Below are 21636 nucleotides of genomic sequence, written 5' to 3'. Positions count from 1 at the left end.
GTTTTACTTCAGGTCAAATGTGCACAAATTCATGATGTGTTTAGTGATTGTTGGCCTCCTCCACCACAATCCTTCAGGGTCAAATTCCTCAGCGCTTTGCACCACATTGCCAATGGCAGGCATGCAGGTTTAGTATGTCGTCCAAAATTGAAAAAAAAGGTCATACTTTGGTATGTCGTCCAAAATATGGAAAAAAAACGTCATAGTTCAGTATGTCGTCCAAAATGTGGCAAAAACGTCATAGTTTAGAATGTCGTCCAAAATATGGAAAAAAACGTCATAGTTTAGTATGTCGTCCAAAATGTAACAAAAACGTCATAGTTTTTTCAACAAAAAAAGTTTGTCGTCCTAAATATGGAAAAAAATGTCATAGTTTAGTATGTCGTCCAAAATGTAACAAAAACGTCATAGTTTAGTATGTCGTCAAAAATGTCACAACAAAGTCATAGCATAGTATGTCACTAAAAACGTCATAGTATAGCCTTTAGTCCACAAAACGTTACATTCTGGCTGTCTGAAATAAGTGAGAAGCAACACAAAAACAGTCCAAACGCTGGTTTCCAGAGGGTTAGACGAGTATTTATTTGAAAGAGTAAGTTTACAACAACACAACATGTGAGGGGCTTAAAAGCAAATGGGTGTTATTAAAATAAAAATAAATAAAACAGAACTGAAAGTGAACTTCACGTTGACATTGATGGGCATTCCAACCAGGAACAAAGTAAAAGATAATCAATACGAAAAAAAACTCTTCCTCTTCACCTCTTTAAACCCAAAAACACACCGCAGTAGCACCCTAAACTAAAACTACCAATGGGTTCCCTGTTTTCCTTTCTGAACAATTCAAAGGTCCCTCTCTATCTCCCCACAGATCCACCAACCACTGTAACACACCTCCAAAGTTCTGCCGGGCCAGCTCAGCTTCCCCTCAGAAGAAGTGCTGCCAGATGAAGGAACCTTTTGAGAGGCAGCTGGCATCATGATTGGACTGTACTTTGGTCTGTTCCAATCCAGCTTCAGCTCCAGAGACGGCAGGCGGGACGAGTCAACGGAGGCCTGGTGGATGAAGACATGCAGCTGAGTACAATCCAGAAAACAACAGAGGAGGAGTGCAGCGGCCCAGGGCCAGAACAACCACAGTAGCATCGTATGTCTCTTAGAAAACATCATAGTAGAGCCTTTGGGATGAAAAAGTGGCATAATATACATTGTATATTGTACAAATAAGTCAAAGGAAAGAGACATACATTGTAGAATTGTAGTAATAGTGGGCTGACTGATTTACTGATTATCAGTATTTTATTTTTTACTGATTTATGGTAGTAAATAAATGTAAAAATGGCGCTACTTTGGCTCTGAATGTTTATCTACCTGTGGTCGTTCTATCTTCTGGAGTGATTTGATTGGTTATACGTCACGAATAAAACTCCTTTAACTTAACATCTGTAAACAAAACAAAAACGTATCAACAAAGTTTTCTGTTAGAGTTTGTGTTCTTCGAAGTTTAACTCCAACATTATAAATACTTTCATTTACTGCAAATGAATATACTCCAAATGTTTCACTAATAATCATTATCAGCCTTAAAAACCCACAAAACACCCCTCTATTCTCCACCACACTTAGTACAGTCCGGTTCCCCCTTCTATAAATCTGCTTGGAATCTTCCACTTCCTGTTTGTCAAAGTGGCCTTCTACCTGGACAGGTTTTGTTGGAGCACATGCAACAAACATTTTGGGTAACTGCACTTTAATATGGATGGATGACACTGAATTAGAGTCTGTTTTAATGAGACTGAGTTAAGATGTGTAGCTCTGTCATTAAATAGGGAATTATTTCTCAGAATTCACAGAGAAAAGTCTGAAATGTTTGCTAGGTTAGCGTCCCACATGTTCTTTGGCTCAGCTAAAGCTAACTCTCTCCAACTTCTGGATCTCTTGAGTTGCTTGTTGTTAAAATATCTTGCTGTAGGTGCTGAAGCTCAGAAAGTCTGAGATGTTTGTTCAGAATAAGCTCATTCTCAAGTCTTATCTGAACTGTCCTCTTTTGTTCTAACTTTCTCTAAACTTAGGAGTTAATGACAGAGCAGCACATCCAGACTCAGTCTCATTTATGTAGAGATTAAACTTCAGTGTCATTCATTGATGTTAAAGTGCAGTTTTTCAAATGTTTGTTGCACATGCTCCCGACCAAACCAGTCCAGGTGGAAGACGATGTGAAGAGAAAGCTCCAGAGGATGAATATCACACATTTACATTGGAAATAAATGTCCTTTAATTAGACATTGTCATGCAAAAGTTGGATTTCCCTTTAATGATGTTCAAATCTTTGTTGAGTGTTTTGTTGATGTTGGTTTCTAAATGTTTTCTGATACTCGGCCCCAAAGATTAAAACCTTCTACGGCTCACAAGTTGCAGCAATTCACACATTATCAACTATCTTTCTGGCTAAACTAAGATAAAAAGTGAAAAACTGTCTGATTCCTGCATCATGAATGTAAATCTTTTTGGTTTTTATGACAGTAAACTGAATATATTTGGGTTTGACATTTTATAAACCAAAAGAAGAAATGAATTATTGGAGAAAACAACAGATTAATGGACAAAGAAAATGTGTTTTTCAACATATATGGCTGAATTACTCCAACATTACAAGATACATACAGTTTTAATTCAATTTTATTTATATAACGCCAATTACAGGTCAAATTGTCTCAAGACGCTTTATTTTTATATTTTTTGTCATATTTAAAATATGACAAAGTAAGAAATTTTAACCTCTTGACTAATCCAATTTATTATTTAGTTTTTAAGAGACTAATGGACAACTAAAATAACTTTCTCCACTAAAACTAATAAACACGAGGTCAAATAGAAGGAAGCGTTTTAAATACTGCAGTCCCACGACGACAAGAATAAAGTTTGTCAACAAAAACTAAATCTGCTGGTGGATTCCATTAAAGTCCTAATAAATGATAATAAAGTGTGATACTAAAGGTTTGTGGTGCTAAAAATGTCAAAGATATCAAGTTGAACATCTGGCTGGAGTTTAATAAAAGTTGACGTCCCTTTATTTCTGTGGAGCGACTCCAGGGATTTTATGGATGGTGGTTAAAGACCTGCTCTTCTAGTCGTCTTCCTTCTAGTCGCTGTAAAAAGTCAGTCCATCCTGACCGACTTCAAGACCTCTTCATGACAACTTGTTCTGCCTCCGACCTGGTGGAAACTCCAGAAACTCGGGGAAAACCCGTGGAGACTCGAAGAACTCGTGGAGACTCGAAGAACTCGTCGGGCGGGGGAAGGTGTGGTGGGTGGTGGGGAGAGGTGGGGGAGTAGAGGGGGGAGGCCGCCACCCACCTCCCCGCCTACTCTCCGCCCTGACTCCACCCAGACTCCGCCTTGGCTCCACCCATGTGGTCACTTCAGGAACTACGATGTCAAAGGGAGGACGAATTTATTTCTTTTTATCTGATCTGTAGCTCAGTGAGTTAAGGATTTGCCTATGGAGCTGCAGGTCGCCGGTTCAAGACCAGACACTTCTTAAATTTTCTCAAAATTCTGACAAAGACAAAGAAAGAAAAAGGCCGGTGGTGGGTCTTGAACCTGCGACCCTCCGCTCTGTAGTCTCTCCTCTTATCCCCCTGAGCTACTCGCTCAGATACTAAATTATCTTTTTTTTGCGCATTTATCATCTATTTTTTGCCATTTTCGAGTTTTTTTTTAACTCGAGTCTCGACTCGACCGTTTTTCTCAGGAGGTTGGACTTCAGCCTTTGAGCTGGAGGGTGGAACCCTCAGTTCCAAGACTTTCCAAAGCCTCCACACCTCCCGAGTCCTCAGGACCTGAGCTTTCACACAGTCTGAGGGCTGAAATTTTCTAAGTCCCACAGTAGTTCTCTGTTAGATTTAACTTTCAGACAGCCCAAGGACTGATATCCTCTAAGTTCCTGAGTACTTCTCTGTTAGTTTGAACCTTCAGACAGTCTGAGGACTGAAATCTTAGAAGTTCTTGAGTACTTCTCTGTTAGTTTGAACCTTCAGACAGTCTGAGGAATGAAATCTTAAAATTTTCTCAGTACTTTTCTGTTAGCTTGAACTTTCTGGTTTACAGAAGCCTTAAAACTTGTGACCATGGGTCTTGATTTCACATTTAGACCATCAATCTGAGTTCTTGTCAGACCTTCACCTGTGGGTTTTTTAGAAATCCTCAACAAACTTTGATTCTCTTCACTGAACAGTAAAGTTTGTGGAGATCAGAAGGTAACATTAGTTTGATCAATGCCTTCAACGACTAGTAGACTTTATCTGGAAAGCAATTTTCTTAAATGAGTTCTTAGTAAATCTGTCCACAATCAAACCAAGAACATAGAAAGAGGAAATGTTTGAAGAAACAACTCAATGTTTTCATTTCAGACTAGAAACGCTTTAACACTTTACTTTTATCTGTTTTTGCTCATTTTGATCCTTTTATTGTCTCTTCTGCTTAATTTGATCTAAAGTTTAACTGGTGTCTTTTCAAATGTTTTGTCTTTAGTTTGATTCTTCTTTAACGTTTACTTTGCTCTTTTCTCACCTTTTATTCTTTTCTAATGTCTGATTTGATTTAGAAGTGTTTTGTCTTTTTAATGTTTAATTGTTGTTTCAAATGTTTTATCGGCTTGTTTCAATTGTTTTTTTCTTTCCCAATATTTAATTTTTCGATTAAATCATTGTTAAATGTTTTACCACCTTTTAATGTTTAATTTTCTTTTTAAATGATTTGTTGTATTTTCTGTTTAATTCCTATTTGAAGTTTTATTGTCTTTAAGATTTAATTTTCTAATTAAACACTGAATTTTTTAATGAAATGTTTTGTAAAAAAATTTTGTTTAATTTCATACTTACATGTTTTGTATCGTGTTTAATTATCTAATTAAGTATTTTGTCAGTTTAACAAAATGAAACATTAAGTACAATTAAAAGAAATTAAACTGAGAAAATATTGAATTAGATAATTAAACACGATACAAAACATGTAAGTATGAAATTAAACAAAATTTTTAAAATAACATTATTAAAAATTACAGAGAAAATATTTTAGATAATTAAACATTTAAAAAATACTTTTTAAACAAGAATAATATTAAACATTTAAAAAAATACAAAACATTAGATTATTAAACCTTTAAAAAGACAAAACATTTAATTAAAAAATTATATATTTTTTTCACATTTTATTGTATTCATTTTTCCCCCTTTGATTTAAATGCTTTTTGTTATGTAGTTTATTTCTCTAATCTTCTTTTTCTGTCAAGATTTTAACCCCAACCTTAAAAATGAAATAAACCCTTAAATCACAATGAAAATACTTCTGTTGTCACAATCATGAGTTAGTCAATTATTCAGTTTATCAATTCAACTTTATTTGTTTAGCACCTTTTACACAGATGACAAAACTAAACAAGCAAAGAGAAAAAAACTATGCTAAAACTATGATTAAAACTCAAAAACATATTTAAAAAAAAAAAAAAAAATTTAACATGGTAATAAAATGTGTCCAGGGGATGGAGGGAGTTTATTGAAGTCTTCTTGGGCTCACATGGGAAATCATTTAAAATATAAACTTGATATTCAGTCTAAGGAAACTGGAAACTGCAGAGCAACAGAAGAACCAACAATATCTCCTGTTTTCTCCTTTAATGAGTCGACTCTTCTTGTGCTTTCAGACCAAAGAACTACAGACTCTTCACAACCTGCTCAAACTCTTGGTACAGGACCTCACCACACGGGTCAAGAAGGTTTCCATCTCATTTCTACTCTGAAGCTCACCTTCTCCTGCTCTAACTGCTGACAAATGTTTCTGTTGCTCGAAAGTCTGGTCTCCAAAACTTCCTAAAAACTCTCAAAGTCTCTTCTGCTGCAGGTTGCTTTGTAGAACTGTTCCAGAAAACCTCACTAAACCACATGGAGGGGCCTCAAGATAGTCATCCAAATGAAACCATACAAAAACCAAACTAAGGCACAACCCAAACGCTAAAGTCTCCTGCAGCCTACCAGAGAACCTCTGAGAACAGAGAATCAGGACCGGAACGCTTACCTTCTGGACAACCAGCACTGGTCCACAAACAAGAATACAGAATGTGTCTGACCAAAAACCTCTGAAGACTCACTACAGCCAAGATAAAGACACAACTCAGCTGCACCAAATCCATTAATCACTGCACACATTAGCACCATGTGCTCTGTGGCTAAAGAACCACATTTACCAAGACAACTATCCAGTACAAAGCCCTAAAACACACCAAGAAACACATTAAAGATGATTTTACTGCTGGAAGCTGCAAGCCAATGCCTAAAAAACAACCTAAAGCAATGGAGCCAAACCCAGTTCAGTGGTGAAGAGAAGCAGAGGAAATGTTTGACTGCAGCTAAATAAAGCAGGAAGACACTGAGCTGCTCAGGTGTTCCTGATAACACCAAGCAGCCACCTGGACAGCCAATAGGAACACAGCTTACTGGAAGTCCAGAGGGCTGGGTTAGTGAAGGAAATTTAATTTAAAGTTGAAGCAGAAAGTTAACAAAGAAAGTTGAAAATCACCTTCTGATACCTAAAAGACTAAGTTTACAACAACACAACATGTAAGCAGAAAAATCACAAAGTCTGTCTTTAGTTCAGCTGAAAATATTAGTTTTTGTCTTTTCTTATTGACCAAACTTTCCAGGAAGTAGATGAAGAATAATTAAAGCTCTCATGTAGAAGTCTACCTTATTTTGGATCCTTATGGAGAGTTTAATCTTAGAGTTTGTAAAGCTGTTGAGTTTAGAGTCACATGGATTGTTTTGACATTTAATAACCGAGTCCTGAAATAAAATTACAGTTGTGGATTTCTGTCATTTAGTCTGGACTAAACAAATAACAGCAGCATAAATCTCAAACGTCATTATGAGGAGTCTGGATTGAGGTTTCTCACTTGATAATGATCAAAACATGATAATGAGGTTGATTTAAAGGAATATTTCACCTTAAATCTTTGAATGTTGACCTAAAAGGTTGGTTTCAGGAAGTATTCCACCTACAAGGTCCTCACACATCCACCTTAAAGGAACATTCCACCAAAAATCCTTGGACATGCACCTAAAATGTTGCTTTAACCGAATATTCCATTCAAAATCCTCAAAGAGACCTGAGGGGCTGGTTAAAAGGAATATTCCACCTAAAACCTCAAATATAGACCCGAAAGGGTGGTTTAGAAAAAATCCTTCAATGTAGACCACAAAAGTTAGTATGGAGGAATATTCCACCTGAAATGTAGACCTGAGAAGTTGGTTTGGAAGAAAATACCATTTTAAACATCCTTAAATGTAGACTAAAAGACGGTTTGGAAGAAAATTCCACCTAAAATCCTCCAATGTAGACCTAAAAGGTGAGTTTAATGGTATATTCCACCTAAAATTCACTACTGTAGACCTTGGAGGTTGGTCTGATGGTATATTCCACTCAACATCCTTGAATATAAACTTAAAAATTTCGTTCAAAGGAATATTCCACCTAAAATCCTTCAATGTAGACCAAAAAATCTTGGTGTATAGGAGTTTTCCACCTTAAATGTAGACCTAAAGCATGGTTTGGAGTAATATTCTACTCTAAAATCTTCCAGTGTAGACCTAAAAGGTTTATCTGATGGTATACTCTACCCAACATCCTGGAACATTTACCTAAAAGGTTGGTTTAATGGTATATTCCCAGAAGAACCCTTGAACATTGGGCTTAATGGTATATTCCACCCAAAATACTTGTACATATACCAAGAAGTCAGTGTAAAGGAAATGTAGACCTAAAAGGATTGTTTAAAGGAATATTTAAACTGTTATTTTTATTATTTAATAATCTGTCATCAGTCAGAACCCTGGCAAACTTATTTTCATCAGTTTTCTTCGTGGAAGTCACAAATAAAGGAGCTCTTGGTTTTTCCCGGCGTTACTGAGTCCAAAGCTGCTGTTTCAACACAGAATGTTCACATGCATCCACAAACCTCTCAGCACTCAAACACCCACAGACAGGAGGCCGGCTGGACCGAGGCTCGGCGGCGTCCTCAGACCCACGAGTCGGGGAGACGCTGAACTTGTTGGTCCGGTTTGAAGGCCTCCGTGTGGTCCAGTAGAAGTCCACGTAGTCGGTGTTGGCTTTGAACCGCAGCGACTGGCCTCCATCAGGTGGACCGGCTCGTCCTCATAGGGCTCCTCCTGTAGCCTTGAGGGGACCACAGGAACATTCAGTAGCTGTTGGAGTTCTTCCTGTCAGGCTCGTGGTAGAACGGCTCTGAAATATCTTGTACTTGTCTTATCTGGAACAATCTAACAGCCTAAACTGTCAACAGCGGTGTAAAGAAGCAAACACACAGGCATAGATTAGGACTCAAACTAGATTTATTTTAGAAAACAAATCAACTTAGAGGCATTTGTTCACACGTGGCTTAATAGGAGGCCGTCCAATCAGATTTGAGGTCTTCATTCTGTAGGTTGTTTGTTCGGTGAGACTCTTGGACCTTCATCAGCTGACGTGGATGTTTGATAGTCTTCCTCTCTAGTGCCAGATGATTCATCCATAAATTCAGCAGCTACAGACTGAAATGAAGCTCATGCTGCCATGATTGAATTCCTGTTCCAGATCAAATGTTCAGGGCTCACCTTGAATGCAGTCGTCTGCTGTCTGATAGTTTTTCTCATTGTAGTCTTCAATAAAGTCTTTTTCCTCATGTCAGGATGTGGTGAGACTCTTTCTCAGTCTCTGCAGACGTCCCTCATTGTGCATCTCCAGAGAAGAAACAGAAAAACTGGTCACTGCTTCAGCATCACAAATGCTCTCCAGCACTGAGAGTGTTTTAGGAATTCATTCATTGTGTTGTGAACTTTGAAGGAGCAGAAACTTTACAGCTGCCAAAGATATGAGTTCCAACTCTGGATGTTTTAGGAAATGAAGTTCATCAAATGAACACTTGATTATTGCTGATAATGCTCATTAAATTACTGAAGAAATCCAACATAAAAACCTGTAAACTCTCAGGCAGCTTTTGTTAAAGTTTGTCTATAATTCTAACATCATGTTCTGGAACCAGGACTCTGCAGAAGTTCCTTCAAACAGATACTTGTGTGTTTCTATTTAAGGCCTCAGGTTTGAACGTACAGCAAAGGATTAGAAAGGAGTGATAGTAGTATTTAAATCAGTCCAGTAAATGTTTGGAGTAAAAATGATTCAAATTTTGATTTAGAGAGATTTGTGTCAAATAATATTGTAGATTCTCACTTAAATATATCCAAATTTGTTCAGTGTATTTACATTTTATGAAATATTTGATTTCTTAATCTCAATACTGTAGGGTCTGACCCTAAATATTATAATAATGATGGAAATTTAAATAATATTGTAGTGCAGAGTCATAAACTTTAATCAGCTAAACTTACATAATAAATATCACTGTGCAATCTTAACCTGAACATTTATATTATTGAGGTAAATTTACATAAATCGTGATATTCTAGAGTCTTAACTGGAATATTTCTCACATGAATCTTTTTGTATTGTGCTGATAAACAACAATAACCCGACATTCAGATAATATTTATTGTCTGTGATTGTGAGACTAAATTCCTCCACATTCTGGAACTTTCCTGCAACAGCTGTAGGAATAAATAAAAATGAAATCTGTTCATTTCCACATTATGCACATTTATTTATTCTTAATATCTCAGACTGAACGGTAGCTGGCAGTAAAGACAAACTCATCTGCTGGACTGCATTTCCCAAAATGAAACATGGACTGAATTTAACACTCATGTATCCATGGCAACGCTAAAGTTTCTGCTTCTTACCAAAGTTCACAACACGAGTAAAGATTTTAATGTGAAATGTCAGGGACGACAGCTGACCATTAGAATTCTGATCAATATTTCATGATCAATATTAGAGGTAGACTGATATATCGGCCGGCCGATATTTTGGGCCGATATATGGACTTTTTTCAATATCGGCCATCGGCCGATACAAATAAAAAGCCGATTTGTGGTCAGGCACCCGTAGGGGCAGCTGCCGCGACTGCTTTTCCCTTAGAAGGACCCCCGGCACTCAGAGAGCGGAGCATGAGCGGAGCGAGTGAGCCAGGCAACAACAAGCCTAACCCTAACCACTTTCAGGTTACTTTTTAATTGTATTTTTTGTAAACTTTAAGTATTTTTTTTTTATGTTATTGTACTTTTTCACTTTTTGTGTTCAATAAATGTTAGAGTTCTACTAGTGTATTTAATTTGTAATATATACATGTATATACTTTTAGTGTTTAAATTGCCTTTTGTAATCGATGTGCTTTAAAAGAAAAAAAAAGGATATCGGCCTTAAAAATCGGCTCCTACAATCGGCTTTAGATATCGGCCATCGGCTGAAAATTTTTTTAAAAAATCGGTATCGGCATCGGCCATTGAAAATCCCATATCTGTCGACCTCTAATCAATATCAGGACAGATGTTACAATTCCAGCTGTTACATTAGACTGCAGCTATTCAGCTAGTTATTGAGTTAGAAAAGCTGCTTTGAGCTGCAACATTACGGTCTGACAATCCAACACCATCACAATTTTCATCTGGTTGTTTTGCTCCAACATGCTGTGAAGTTCAGTTTTTACCTGAATCAATACAGAGATTCTATTTCCAACCAAGACCGAATAAAAATTTGAATGTTATGAGGTTATTAATGCAACTAAATCCTTTCAGATGGAAGGATTTACTTCTAAGTTCCAATTCAAGTTTCAGTTGGAGCACATTGCATTCACAAAGAAAAACAGCGATACCTTCATAGCAACAAAGCAATAAAGCTAAAGCTTCCCTGTTGGCACATTGGTGGAGTTTATTACTGAGCATCTGAACCTTGAATCCAGTGAGACGACCATCTTCAGTCCAGGCCAGTCAGAGAACTTCAAGACCTTCCATCAGCTGGACCAGATGTGGCATCATCTCCCTCTGAACATCTGGATGACAGGAGAAAAGACAGAAATCAAACACAGATCACAGAAATACAATTTATTCACTTTCATCATTTTATAAAAGTAGCATGAACTTTATTAAAACTTGACAACATCAGTAATGAAAGTAAATGTTTTTATCTCATGTTGAAGCTAAATTTAAAGTCAATTTTAATGACAGTTTATCCTGAGAGGAGTGAAAATGGAGGTTTTCTTTCCTTTTTAGAATATTCCCTCAAAATATTCTGTTTATTACTGGCTTTAGAAGCATTTTTCTTTACTTATTTTTAGATACCTCAGACTGATGCACTTTGCTGGTTTGCAGATAATTTCATGTACAATGACAATAAAGATCTTCTATTATAACATATTTTGCTAAAACAAGAACTGCAAACCTTCTCAACCATCTCTCAGTCTGCAAAATTTCAACTGCAACAAAGAATTATCTGATGTAGTTATTACAATCTGTACTGAACCAGCCCTGGACTTAATAAAAATCTGTATATGGATATGATTTTCTCTGATGGGACCACTAAAATTGCATACAATAAAGTAAATCTCTTCTGCACTGCACACATACTACACTTTTGTATAACTCTGGATGTCAGAGTAAAGGCAGACAGATCCACCGATCAGCCACAACATTCTGACCACTGACAGCTGAAGAGAACAACATCCATCATCTTGTTCTAATGCAACGTTCTGCTGGGAAACCTTGATGTTCATGTGGATGTTTGACATGTACCACCACCTAAACACTGCAGGACAAACAACCCCCTAGTCTCCATGGCAACAGCAGTCCTTGATGCCAGCTGCCACCCTCAGCAGGACAAATTAAAACTGCTCAGGAGTGGTCCGAGGAACACGACAGAGCTAAGCTGTTCACCTGGGTTCCACACTCCCCACATCCAGATCTGATTGAGCATCTGTGGGATGGTCCAGGATCAGCCTGGTCTTGGTAGGACCCACCCTGCAACCCACAGGATCCACAGGATCCACAGGACATCCCCAGAGGTTCTGATGAACCACTGGGTCAGAGGAGTTTTAGCAGCATAAAGGGACCAACACAGTATTAGTCAGGTGGTCAGAAGGTTATACTGTTATATTGTCATGCTGATTATATGATCAGTAAATGTTACCATCAATTATAACGTCCACATTGATCAGGAAAACAAACTATCAGTTCATTCAGAAACTGTGGGGTTAAACCTAAAAACACAGACCTCAACAGCAGTTTGTTTCAAAGCAGAACACCAGCTGGTTTTCACTAAAGAAGCTTTCAAAGCAACAATTAAATGACAGTTTTGTTCTCATTAAGTTCACAGAGTCAGCCAAAATAATGAATACGCACATCAGGAAAAGAAAAACTTTTATAAATATTTCATTTGTATAAGTACTTCTATACATATAGATTCCTCTTTCTAAGTTTGATCAAATCACGATAACTCTGTGTCCTGTTGTACGATGTTTTCCCAACAGATGGCGCTACCCTCATGAACGGAGCATCAAGTGATGTCTACAGCACAACAGAAATGTCTGGAAGCCAGTGGCCACCACTTTGACCACCTCTTGTAATTGTAGAGGCCAAAGATAACTTTTATTAATCTTGTGATGTCTGAATAAATTTGGTATTGAAATATTTATGGAAGTTTTTCTTTTCTTGATGTGTGTAAACATTATTTTGGCTGACTCTGTATAATGGGTTTCTGACAGGTCACCAGTCAACAGCTATTTATAATAATGACAAACATACCTTCATTCTACAAGAGTGATTTTCCTCATGTGCAGGTAAAGATGTGTGAGGAGCTTAGAGATGACAGGAGCAGGAGTCATCCTCACTAATTCAGCTTCCACCTAGAAACAGAAAGACCACAAACAAACACACTGATATACTCTCAAACGTTCAACCTCACAGCCTCAAAATATCTGTTTAGGAAGTGGTGTGTTTCTAAATTCTGCTGAAAGCATTGACAGACATTCTCTTACAAGGTTGTGTAAAAAGCAGCCTGTCCTCTGAGCTACTGAGAAATCTTCCTGAATAAAAACTATAGCCTCACTCAGAGATAGCAGGTATCACAAATTATAAACAACTTTCTTTGTTAACTCAGACTTTCTGCTTCAACCTCACATAAAAAGGGGAGTTTAACTCATCAGGTGACTGAAAATGAACAGCTTGTGCAGTTCTAGATCCAAAAGTAGGATGTTTCAACTCATGTTTTACTACAAATACATGCAATAATAAATAAATACAATCACTGGTTGTTAGTTTATTCACTATTAATGTCACTTTATATACTGGATTGAACTTGAGCAGCGGAAGAAAGAAGGAATTTAATGAAATTATGGAGATTCAGAGAGGTAATGTTGCGCAATGTTAAGCGTGGTTTAATTCAAACCAGCTGAATGTTAAACTTCAGTGCAGCTGAACGGGTTTCAGTTAACCTTAAAGTAAAATAACTTTTTTAAAAGCTAAAATACACAGCAGAGAAATACAGGTTGAGAAGTTCGTTCTAATCATGATGGACAGGCAGCAACTAACACAGGTGTTCAGCGGTAAGTTAGCCACCTGTGTTGATTAGCCCGCTAGCTAACTTAGCCGCTTAGCTAGCTAACGCGTCCGGACTAACTGCTCAAACACGACAAAACACAACTCTTCACAAGTCGCTGACTTAACGTACAACAAAACAACGCTACTGGTTAGAAGTATTTATCTTCTTACCGTGTTTTACTCCAAAAACAAAGTCAACAGCTGCCAGAGATGCTACCATACAGAGAAGACTAGATACGCTACCGCGCTGTCTTCTCTATGTATCTCTGGTCTGACCAGTCACTGCTCTCTGGCTCCGCCCTCTGAGAATCTTGTTGTCGTTTGGCTCCACGCTTGCTGATGACCACTTCCGGTCTCAGAAAATGAAAAAACGGACCTTTTTTTCGTTTCTCTTACTGATTTTATTTATTTTTTGTTATTCTAAACATAAAATGAAAATCAAAGCATTTTTAAAAGTTCGTATATCCCTTTTTGATCATAAAACGAAAATCAAATAACCACTCGGATTTTGTTTTTCAATACCCGTTTCAGAACGGAAAATCCAATTGCCAAAAATATGCACGGACCTTCACTGTATGCAAAACTTATACATAGATTTATAGCCTACTTAAAAAAAACAAACGTGCAACAGTTTTGAAAGAAATGTGTTATCAGGTATGCAGTTTATCTCAGGAGCCTGGAGGACAACCACTTGTAATACTTGTGAACTCCACTAGGGTTCAGTGCAGCCTAAAGAAAGGCGCCTCCATCTGCTCTCGAACTGTGCACAGTCATGATTATGTTGTTGTTCATAATGATGATGAAAGCTCCAACAATAACATATAACTCAAGCGGTGCAAAGCTCACAGGCACATTTTACAATTAGGGCAATTAAGTATCATCTGCACAGAACCATGTTGTGGAACACTGTTATATAATGTATTGTTTGAAATTTCCTGTGTAAACAACTGGAATTCCACAACATCCTTCACTCTGTGTCTGTGCAAAAGTTCATGTTCCCCCTGACTCAAGCTTTTAAAGTACAGTAGTTTCTGCTACAGGCTTACAGCAAATCGGCCTCAGTAAAAATGCACATATTTGACACTCATTTAACTGAGCCATGCTGATGAACCACAATAACAACTTTATTTGGATGTAATTCAGAGGTGTACTTTACAATCAGGTGATAAAAGGAGGTGTCTGACAAAGCGCTTCTTGACTGTCTACACACTTGATCTCAACTCAAGGCTTTTTAGGGTGATTTTTATCCCTTTATCAGATTGCAAAGAGATGAAAGATGACAGGAAATGAGGGGTAAGAACTGGGGAACGGCACATACTGAAAAGTCCCTGTGCCACTTTTGCAGCTATTTTTTTTTTTTTTTTTGAGGTCACCCAAGCAGTTGAAGCTGTCTGGTCCATCACTTTAGTTCAGATGAAATTATCTCTGCAACTATTTTATGGACTTTCATGAACTTTGTACGGTGAATCATGACCTTTAAAGGTGACTCTTAATGATGCCCTGACCTTACCCAAGTGCCACGGTGAGGCTGACATTACCGAAATGTGTAATGACACCAATTATCAGGTACTTATAATGTAATCCTGAGAGCTCATCCCAGAAAGCTTCTCAAGACATGTGAGTCTTGGGTCATTAATGGGCCATTAGCCTTCCAAGTTTGGGGTGACAGTATACATCTGGAACTCTATATCATTCAGTCAGTACTGAAGAATCATGGTTCCCTCAGGATGAACTGAATTGGAATATTTTTGGTGATCCGTTGATTTCATCATAGGGTGAAACTACTTTAGGTGGCCTTTCTAGTACTTTAGAATATGTTATTTGCAAACCTACAAAGAGGATGAACATGGCAAACATCCATGCATTCACCATCTATCTAATCATCTGTAGGGGGATGGAGCCTATCCTAGGTGACTCAGACAAACAAACAGTCACACTCGCATTCACAACTGCGGACAATTTAGAGTTATGTTTTAAGACTGTGGGAGGAAGCCAGAGTACCTGGAGAAAACCCACTCATGCACAGGGAGAACATACAAACTCCAATGCAGAAAGATCCCAGGACCGGATGCGAACCGGGATCTTCATGCAAGACAAAAGTGCTAAGCACCAATCCACTGTGCAGCCCCATGCTAAACATGTAGTTGCACATTTTCAGCATATGATCTTGTCAGTGTCAGTAGATTACCATACGTTTGACTCAAAATATCACTGGGCTGAGGTAGTGCATCACAGAGCAGCTAGCCAAGTCAAGTCAGTCTCTAATCAAACTAAACCAGGACTGAGCGATATGTAAAAACAAATCATAATGCAGGTATTTAGACAGACATTGTGATGGTGATATGAATGAAGATTTTAAGGTAAATTGTAATTTTTTTCCGCAGTGAAAAACGTCAAAAAATGTTCATTTGATGTTTGATAAACAAGCTTGATCCATAATATTTGGAGATTATGATTCAAAGACTGAGGTTGTATCACCTCAGACTTCAAATGTTAGGAAAATTTTAAAACCTCTGACCCAACCTCTTTGCCTGATATCTCCCTATCAAAGTATTATAAATGTCAGCTTGAACTTTAATGATGTTAAATGGCATAGCAACAGTTCACTTGAGCCTCAATCTTTTCTTGAAAGTCAGGTTGTCAGTCTTAAGGTGAATTAAACAGTGAATGTCTGCTACAGCGTGTGTTGCTGTTATCACTTTGTTGTAGTTCCTATTATTGAATCATCATGGTCCTTCTCTATTGATAAGACAGTTTGAATGACTTTATTTCTTTATTGGACGTCCCTTTTCTCTTTGTTCAGCACAATCTTGAGTCATATTGTGCGTTATATAATTACCAAGGCTGCCATTACTTGTGGAGATGATGACCTGATTGGAAAATAAGACGTCCATGTAAAAAGCACTGTCACACAGATTACTGCTATAATTAATGCTCTCTTTGCAGTCGTCTGTTTAAGAGAGTAAAGAGTGAAAACACTGATTTCTATATTCAGATTTATTTTCAGTGCATGTCAACATAAATTCTGTGTCTTCTGCATTGTATTGTGCAGCAATACATTTCCTCAGTAGTCTCTGACAATGACAGATAGTTGTAATTCTGTCTCTGGCTTTTGTTGTCCTACATGACTTAATACAGCTGGTAATGTGTACTCACAAACAGACTAGCATCATTCAAGGCACTGGGCCCAGACAACAAGACATGGCCTAATGATATAATACAGTATTGAGTAGTAGTGGAAAGGGAGTGTACTCTATACTTACCTTACTGCCCTCTCATTGCCCTCAGACATTATGTAATTATGTAACCACAGTGTTGCTACCCTTCTGTCATTATTCCAAACTGCTCAGACTGATTCTTTGGTTGTGATGCATTTTTCACTCTCTGGAATCTGAAAGATACATGGAAAGATCACGTTTGTGAAAATGTTCAGAAATGAACAAACTCATTGGGATTATCAGGGTCCGTCTGATAAGAAAGTTTATCAGTGAGCTCCCTCCCGCTGCGGATTAGTTGTGTTCAAATCCAAATCCAACATGCATATCAGTGAGGGCAGCGAGAGCAGCACACTGCTGTTTTATGGTCTTGTTTACACAGCCGAGCTATCCAAGTGTGAAACCAGCAGCTTGATTTGAAAATGAGGATTGTAAGTTGTGACTTTACGCTCGAATAAAGTTATTACTCAGTAGAAGCTGGAAGAAATTATTCTCTGTTATCCTCAGTAAGGGACCTGGTGGAGGCAGCATAGCTTCACAGCTTTGCTGTTTGTCTTTATATAGAAATCACTGGTGTAAAATAGTCGCTGCATTGCCATTGTTCTTAAGGAGGCCAATGATCAAGGTAATGCTGTGTGGAGCTGTATACATCATGGAAATTGTTGAAGTTCACAAACAAATAACAAAACATAAAGACTTAACTTGAGGTGCACATATGTATCTATGTACAAACATTAAGTATAGAAATACAATGCTTACATTCAGTGTCTCTTACCAATAAAACATTGTATGTGTCCATGGGGACAGGCAAATTTTTTTTTCATGAGAGATTTGAAAAGCCAAGTTTAAAAAATATTTTTGTTCACACCCATGTTGCCTGCCAGCAGTCTTCTTCTCTATTGCCTTTTTGGGTCATTTATCGACATGTTACCACCAGCAGCTTTTCATCAGCAAAGTTTATATATATTTGTATAGGTTTGACCATAATGTAAGAGAAATATGTTTGGAGGAGTGAAGGTGAGGTTTAATCTTAAATTACAAGAACACCATACCTGCTGTCAAGCATAGTGGTGGTGGTAGTATGATGCTCTGTGGCTATTTTGCTGCCACCGGAACTGGTGCTTTCACAAAGTAAACAGAGTAATGAAGGAGGAGGATTACCTCCATATTGTTCAGGAAAGCCTAAAATCACAGATGGGATTTCTAACAAGACAACAACTCCAAAGACACATCAAAAGAGGTAAAGAAAACGAGGCCAGTATTAAGGTTTTAGACTGGTCTCCCCAGAGTCCTGACCTAAACCCTGTCCAGAACCTGTGGACTGCACTGAAGAAACAAGTCTGTGTCAGATAGCCAACACATTTAGTTTAATTTTACCAATTCTGTCAAGAGAAGTTGTAGAAAAGACAACCAGAAGCTTGTGAACGGCTACCAAAAGCACATTGGTGAAAATGGCCAAAGGACGTTTAATCAAATATTAGCATTGCTGTAAGTATATTTTTGACCCGGCAGATTTTGTCAAATTTTCAGAGGACTTATAACAATTTTATGAAAGAACCAAAATGCAACATTATTGTTTTTGTTTGATTGGGGTTTTTTTTTTTTTTTTGTGACAAAAATTATGATCCATCATAGAAAATTCTGAGTTACTGGAGTCTTTGGAAACTCAAGACTGGCATGATATACATGATCTATACAAGTTTATGTGTCTGGGGGGGAATTTCAGTATTATTTTTACACATTAGAAACCACAACAACATCTGCTGGTTGATCCCTTAAGCTTTGCAGTCACTTTTCACTACTTACAGAAGGGTAACTGTTTTGGAGTCAATTATGCATAAATTATGCGAGTTAATTGTTAATTCAACTGGAATAATGGTAGATGTGTGAATGGAGTATATTCAGACTGCAGGTGAGGAAACGGCATCTTAGTTCTGCTCATTATACTTCACATGTCATACCATACCTCACAGTACCTACACATAGAGACACACACACACACACATACAGCCCCGCAGCATCCAGCATGTCAAATGGTGTGCAACATATACCTGTTTGTGAAGATTGGATGTTCTGGGCCATCACAGCCTCACCACACTTCACAGACTTCCATCAAAGGAAAAGCCAAATTCAATTATAGCACCAGAGACTGCAGGAAAACTGCACTGACTGGACACATCGTGCACACCCACTCACACACACGCACAGCATAAGGAAGCAGTTAACACTCTTTGTGGACAGTTTTATTGTCTCTTGGTAAACACAACTGTGAACTCAATTCCAATTATTCTTCAGGCACCTGCCGCCCTTTACTCAAACTTTTCTCTGCCGTCTCTGCACTCTGCCGTCTCTCACACATGAGCCACTGTCATTTGAAAACTGAACTCATGATTTTTTATTTTCTTATCAGAAGTATAAAACTATTCCGGCATGAGACACTTTAAATAGATTGTGTTTTTTTCTGACTTCATTTACTCACTGTCATGACTAGACATCATGAGCCACAAGTGTAAGGGTGTGTAAAGCTTTCCACCTTGGAAATTTTACATTCACCACTGCATGATAAATTCATCAGACCAAACTGCCTTTCTATCAACTCAGCTCGAGTTCTTTCTGTAAATAAGTAGCCGACCTCGCTTAGATAGTTCACAGGTTGGACATGTGCTGCATGTTTTCAAAGACATCAGCAAATGTGAGTCAAAGAACCTTGGAGATAGTTTTGAGATAACTTTTATCTCTTTTAAGATACGTGCCACATGGAGTGATAGATATCTAAGATGACTTCCAGTGGCCCGACAAAGGCAGATCTCAGCACAGAGGATCCTCTACAGGACAGCGTGGTGTGATCTCAATCGGCTGATTGGAAACGGAACTCAGAGTGACTCAAAACTACTCATGCAACACATGTCTCTGTGTAAGATGTTATTTCAGTTCTTTCACCTGATAAAGTTAACTCGCACAATAATCACCGTGCTTCAGTTACACTACTTGAGTTCATTCACCTCAATATTAAACTGTCAGCACCAGTAAATTACATCTTTATCGGCTCCATAGGGACGACTTCATCAGCAATTTCTTCATCAAAGACATTCAGTTTTATATCTATTGAGATAGCCATTGAAAACCCAATTAGAAACTACTGACCATCATAAAGCTGTATCTATTAATTTATGTGACTATCAAGGTGAATAGAGACTTTAATTGACTCATGACTATAAAAACCGGTAATAAATCCCTGTAGATTGACACGAACCTTGAAAATAGCAACTGCAGCTATAAATTAACTCCCAAACAGCAAACAAGACATGTCGGATTACATTTTTTGATAGCTGCTTGCATATTGGAAAACATGTTTCTAATTCATACCAAATTCTTACTTAACTACTCGTAAACCAAATCATAATAGAATACTGTTCTCTTATTATGATGTGTCATTGTGATTTATGATCCCCTCCATATGCAATATAAAAACACTTCCTTGAACATTTTCATGTTTTATGGCCTCATTCAGTCATTGCTTCACTTTGAACTGTCACCTTGAACAGCCTTAAGACACAGTCGCTGTTTCTTCAAAAATCTTCAAGCTTTTTAAAAAATGTTTTTTAGCTAACTGTCATGGTTTCCACGTTCACACTTAAGGTTAAATATCAACAGTGAGTTGGAAGGGCAGTTTTGGATTTGAATGAGCTGTTTTTGGATGGAGCAAAGCCTTTAAAATGATGCTACAGTGTCTATTCAAACCCTCAGAGGTTTTAATTTGATTTAAAGTCAGTGAAATTACACAAGAAAAGAAAACAAAATACGATATAGTATAATGGTAAGCTAAGAAACATCAAATAGGGTTATCATTTCTGGAAAATGTTAGTTGCTGAAAAGAAGAAATCAGACAAATGCCTTGGATTCTTGCCTTGAGTGCAACAGTTGCCAGTCAGATGAATGATTATCTGCTTGGTAGCATCAAAAGCTGATGGATGTCAATACTGTATGAACATGGGATCACAAAACATAAAAGCGATTACAGATTAAATGTGACATTAAGCTTTCAAGAGCAGCATTTTGTTTTTTGTTGCTGTGAATACACCTGCTGGTGCAATAAAGTAGGTCACACAGCTCTGCAGCTGCATGTTTGAGTTGAGTTTAGGAGGATGAATGGAGCAAAGCTGGAGACATCTGCTTGATACTAACTGAAGAACAATGAATATGAGTTTAAATAAGGATCCACTGATTAAATTTAATGTTAAAGAAGTTGCTCAATTATACCCCAAAGAGATTTATTATCCGAATTAGAAGTTGGCTATTTTTCCATCTTTTAACTTTCTGATTTGGCTTCAAAATCTGCAACATGTATTTTATTTAATCTGCTTTATTTTATTTTGTTTATTTATTAGTTTACTTTATGTTTTAAAAATGAATTTCCAAACATTATAGTTGTTGTTTTTGTTGTTGTTGTTCCTTTTAGCCTTTTCCTTATGGATTAACCCTCTATTGTCTTTTATTCAACATGTTCTTTTTCCTATTTTTTAAAAATGTTTTGTAAACTCTGCTTTCTCAAAAGGTACTATATAGATAAAGTTATTATGATTAACTTTATTTTTTTTGTTCAAGTTTAGAGTGAATATTCTTGTTTAATGTTGCAATAGGCAGCAATTTTCATCAAAAAATCCCATGAAGCATTTGCGCAAAACAACAGATGAAGTTTATGTGTAGCAGGTGAACAAAGCAAAGAGGCAAATATTTCCCTCATGGATTGATAAAGAGCTAAATGGGGTTACATGAGAATGAATCCTGAATTTACATTCATCAGGTGGCCACAAACATGATTTCAAAAGATTGCTGATGTCTCCTGCATACAGACTGGTGACAAATCGAGAGAAGAAACCTGA

General features: G+C 37.4%; 2 long non-coding RNA genes across 3 annotated transcripts; both read right to left on the bottom strand.

The window, feature by feature from the left end:
• Nucleotides 1-557: 557 nt before the first annotated feature.
• On the bottom strand, nucleotides 558-3879 carry LOC129347371 (uncharacterized). Its single transcript, XR_008599448.1, has 2 exons — nucleotides 1372-3879; nucleotides 558-1056 (listed from the first exon to the last, which is right to left on the bottom strand). It is a non-coding gene; the product is annotated as an uncharacterized LOC129347371 (long non-coding RNA).
• Nucleotides 3880-8214: 4335 nt separating this feature from the next.
• Nucleotides 8215-13851, bottom strand: LOC129347334 (uncharacterized). 2 transcript variants are annotated; one of them, XR_008599384.1, is made up of 4 exons: nucleotides 13710-13851; nucleotides 12744-12844; nucleotides 8667-10996; nucleotides 8215-8229 (listed from the first exon to the last, which is right to left on the bottom strand). It is a non-coding gene; the product is annotated as an uncharacterized LOC129347334 (long non-coding RNA). The 2 variants fall into 2 exon arrangements; XR_008599383.1 differs by lacking the exon at nucleotides 8215-8229 and adding an exon at nucleotides 8388-8562.
• Nucleotides 13852-21636: the final 7785 nt, after the last annotated feature.

The sequence above is a fragment of the Amphiprion ocellaris genome, chromosome 18 (assembly GCF_022539595.1).
Source record: "Amphiprion ocellaris isolate individual 3 ecotype Okinawa chromosome 18, ASM2253959v1, whole genome shotgun sequence".
NCBI classification, from domain to species: domain Eukaryota; kingdom Metazoa; phylum Chordata; class Actinopteri; family Pomacentridae; genus Amphiprion; species Amphiprion ocellaris.
The sequence above is the reverse complement of the archived record's forward strand: the minus strand, read 5'-3'. Positions and strand labels throughout refer to the sequence as shown.